The sequence below is a fragment of the Triticum aestivum genome, chromosome 3D (genome assembly GCF_018294505.1).
Source record: "Triticum aestivum cultivar Chinese Spring chromosome 3D, IWGSC CS RefSeq v2.1, whole genome shotgun sequence".
Lineage (NCBI taxonomy): Eukaryota > Viridiplantae > Streptophyta > Magnoliopsida > Poales > Poaceae > Triticum > Triticum aestivum.
In genome coordinates this window covers 37,761,321-37,765,940 of record NC_057802.1, presented here as the reverse complement: position 1 = coordinate 37,765,940, position 4,620 = coordinate 37,761,321, and the positions used below count along the sequence as shown (strand labels likewise).

Genomic DNA, 4,620 nt, shown 5'->3' with positions numbered 1-4,620 from the left:
AGTTTTTTTTTCTGAACATAGTATTGACGTAAGCGCTCATATACACGCGCATACACTCACCCCTATGAACGCACACACGCATACCCTACCTCTATGAGCATCTATGGAAGACTGATCCAGCATATTATCTTGAAATTTACGAAGTCGCCCTAGGTACCTTGTCGTCGACGGGGTGTGTTGTTGTAACCTGAGTAGAGTAGATTGAGATAACTAAGAGGAAAACTCACATGTATAGTTATTTCTTTGTGAGGGGATACTAGCTAACGATGGGGGATCCCGTCTAATCTTAACTAACTCATCCCTTGGGCCCTATATATGTGCCGTTCCTGCATCAAACATGGGAAACGTTTGCGGCCGGCTGACCGGCGGAACACTCAGCCGGTCACATGCGGTTCGTTCAGTTTTGTAACAAATCGTGTGGCCTGCGTTCGTCCTTATCCACTGACCTCCATCGCTTTTTTATCCACTCACCCATCAGCTCCTCTGCCTTATCCTTTCTTCTCTCATCCCGTCGCATGTGTCCTCAACCCCCACAGCAATTCCTCCCCTGCGTACTCTCTCTCCCATGGCCTACCTCCAAATAAACAGCTCGCCGGCCGCGGAATAGGTGCGTGGTGAGCTGGCGATCACGGAGGAGCACACACGAAGATGCAGAGGTGCGCGTCGTACGACGATCAGCGAGCAGAGGTGCAGTGCTCGTCGTCTTGTATGCCGGAACTAGATGTGCGCCCTCTCCATGGCCATCGCAACCAGGGTTCGTTAGTCGCATGGCCAAGCTGCAATTGGCCACGGGGGCAACGAATCTGTGCTGGAACCAGGTTTTTGTTTTGCTGGATCCATCCATTTGTTTTGCTACAACCCCTTTCTCTTTTTTCTACCATCCCCATTCGATTTCTAATGAACATTTGGATTTTTGCTGGAACCGGGCCCGTTTTTGCTGGAACCAATTGGTGGATATGCTGCAAGGTCGACACCACGCCGGAGGAAGCTGCATCTAGTGGCAAGGAGGGTTGCGGCCAACGCCGTTCGAACGCCGGAAGTTGCAACCGTGTACGCTGGAGCTACAACCGGCGACTGGGGGAGCTGCAAGAGGGGTGGCTGTTTTTTGCTGAACAGTTTTCTTTTTTTGCTGGAACTGATGTATTGTTTTGCTGGAACCGAGATAAATTTTTGCTTCATTGGCTGCAGAGTTCTCAAACGCTCTTGTCATTTTTGCTGGAACCTAAGTTTGGTTTTGCTGGAAGCGTTTTTTGATTTTGCTTTAACCGACCACCAGATTTCTTTAGGTACGATGCACGTCGACAATGAGTCCAGCAGAGACGGCGACGCCGCGCTACGATGGGCGGCATGAGTTTTTGATGTCCGAGCTGCATCCGGCCATCGACGGGAGCTGCATGCAGCAGGAGGGTGCTGCTGGATCGACTACGAGATGTGGAGGGTGTGCGACAACGGCAACGGCGAGCTGCGGAGAGAGGTGGCGACCTGCAACCCATGGCGACGGCGGCGGCCGCGGGGTGCGCGAGCTTTGTGCAGCAAGGCCGCGGGGGCGGGGGCGGCTGGCTGAGCGCGCTGACTCGTTGTAGAAGGAGGCATGATGTGCGGAAGGACAGGAAATCGTGCGGCTACTTTTGCCTGAATCCAACGGCTAGGCGACCGGCCGAAAGTTGGGCCGGTGCGCCGGCGCCTAGCAGTGGCCATCAAACATACACTTCATCTTGGATCCAATTTTTTTGGGTCCTAGCATATATCGGATCCAGACAAGAGGCGATCGGGATCAAAATCAATACGACAAACAAGGAAGAAATCGATATAAAGGCCCGATGGCTCGTCCGTGTACGTGATCGACCGAGCAAGCAAGCAATTGATCTGCAAGCAGCAGCAGCCGGGAGCCGGCCATGGCGTCCACGCCTTTGAACAAGACGGCGTCCACGCACAGGTCGACGTTAGTCCGAGGCAAGCACCAGTTTCATATGGTCGGCTACAGCGAGCGGAAGGCTCTCGCCGGCGTGAGCGCCAGAAACACCTCCGTCGTCAGGTCCGGCGACTTCGAGGCCGGAGGATGCACCTGGGCACTTCAGTTGTCGCTTCAGGAAACAAGGACTGGCGTCCATCTCCCTGGAGCTGGTCAGCGGCAAGTACGCCGCCACCGCCATGGCCAGCTTGAGGATCGAAGACCCGCTTCACCGGTGGCCTGCCGCGGTATGGCGAAGCCCGGACACCAACACCTTCCCGGCAACAACAAGTGAAAGGAGTAGTTGGAAGCTGTCGGTCCCCAAGCCGTTTTTCCATTGCCAAGAGGAGCGGTACGTGGTAGATGACCGCCTCACCATCCTCTGCGTCGTCCATGTCCTCCGGCTGGACGTCACCCTCCCAAATACCAGGAGCTGCTTCATCTCGGTCGTGCCGCCGCCAACCATCTCCGGAGATCTCCTCATGCTTCTTTTTGCGTCGATGTCTAAATCAGATTCCGTGAAGCACGCCATGAGGCCAGACGTGACGTTCATCGTGGGGCAGACCAAGATCCGGGCGCATAAGCTTGTCCTTGCCGTGCGGTCGCCGGTTTTCGCGGCGGAGTTTCGATGGCACATGAATGAGAGTATCATAATCAGGGTCGACGACGACGACATGAGCGCCTCCACTTTCAGGGCCATGCTCCGCTTCATCTACACCGATGAGCTTCCCATCAAACCAAACAACGACCGCATGATACTAACAAGCGAAGATAAGCACGCGGCAAGGCTCTACGAGGCCATGGTGCGCGACCTGCTGGTAGCCGCCGATAGGTATGACTTACAAAGGCTAAGGCTCTTGGGCGAGAAGGTACTAGCTGAGGGCATGGATGATAAGTCTGTCATACCTACACTGATGGTGGTGCACGGTAGGTACAGTTGTCGGCAGCTCGAGGATTTATGCATCGAGTACATAGCGTCCCATCCAAATGTTTATAGTGACCTGAAGGCAACCGAGGAGTATAACGAAATCAAGAATAGTTGCTTCTCTTTCCTACTCGAGGTCACCGACAAAGTAGACATGATCGATATGGCTCCAAAGGCAAGCTCCAGCAATCTCCAGTCCCACAAAAGAAAGCGAAATGATGGAGGTCAGGTGGTAGTCCACGGCTCACACAAGTTTACGATCCCCTACTTTAGGGCCGTTCAGAGGAGCCTGCTTGCTGTTGGCAAAAATACCATTTGTTCTGGCATTTTTCAGGTTGGCGGCTACAATTGGCAGCTATGTGTACGGTGGTTATACCCATCCAATTCTTCGGAATTTGTTGTGTATCTCTGTGTGGTGAGTAGTTTTGAAACTTCCCATGTCACTACGTCAATTGGCTTCAAGATAGATGACCCTAGTGGCATGTCCTTGCCGCCAATAACAATGGTAGAAGAAATTTTTACCGAGGCAGAATACTTCAGGCATGCAAAGTTCACCCTCATGAAATCAACCAACTCCTCACATGATGACTCCCTCACTATACACTGCCATCTCAATGTCACCAAGGAGGCTGCTTGCACTAGTTCTAGCACCATCTCCGATGGTGCCGGAGTCACGGTCGTTGTGCCTCCACCCTACATCGGTTTGCACCTTGAGCAGTTGTTGCTTGGTGGGCAAAGGTCTGATGTGAGGTTCCTGGTTGAGGAGTGTGACATCCGTGCTCATGGGCTCGTAATCGCGGCTCGATCACCAGTCCTATACCAAGTGGTTGAAGCGGCGGCGGCCAAGGTGGACAATCATCACATCGTACGGGTCGACGACATGAAGGCAGCAGTCTTCAGGTCTGTTCTCCACTTCATCTACACCGACAAGCTGCCCTCTATAGATAACCCAGTCCTTGCCGTTGAAGACATGCTCGCGGCAGCCTGCCGATTCGGTCTCGAGAGGTTGAAGATTGCGTGCGAGAACTTTTTCGCTGACCACATCTCGAATAAGAATGCATTGTGCACGTTGAAACTGGCGCAACGTCACCACTGCTTGGAACTAGAAAAATACTGTGTCAAGTTCATCTCTACATGACTAAACTGTAATGAGAAAGAGCAGTTTGGGCTAAAGAAAATATGTATGATTTTTTTGGGTCAACTCTATTGTTATTATAGAAGTGCATGCTCTAGTCAGTGCAATCAAAAACCGATTTGTTGAAGAGACTACGCAATACATTTATACGTCAATAGTTACCATACATTGACTGATCTGTTTGTTATCTCCGTAGTTCTCTTCTCTTATCGTCTGCTTAGTGTTCAGGAGGTTTTAAGCTCCAATGGGTCTGGGGCTTTTGGGGGATTTGGTGAATCCTTTCCCTTCACAAATCCCAACTAATCCCCTTTTCCCTCCAAACCCCTTCCCGGTCTGCAATATTTGAGTGTTTGCTAGGCTGAGAAAGAATTGACTCGGCTTTATTTCAACATATAATTGACTAATGGCTCTCATAACATACAATTTCATTCCTACATAGCACACAACGCGTGATCAAATTCCAATCTTTACTACAACATGAACAGCCATATAATACATCAACTACTACTAGAATCAATAGAAAAATAATCTTTAATCACTCAAAGGACATATGAACCAAGAGCGTCAAAGGCAAGCATGAATCATGATGCAACACCACATCCCATTTGC

At 51.2% G+C, this 4,620-nt stretch overlaps 1 pseudogene; it reads left to right on the top strand.

Annotated features, from left to right (window-relative positions):
* The first annotated feature begins 375 nt into the window (after positions 1–375).
* On the top strand, positions 376–4,014 carry LOC123077173 (uncharacterized; annotated as a pseudogene).
* Positions 4,015–4,620: the final 606 nt, after the last annotated feature.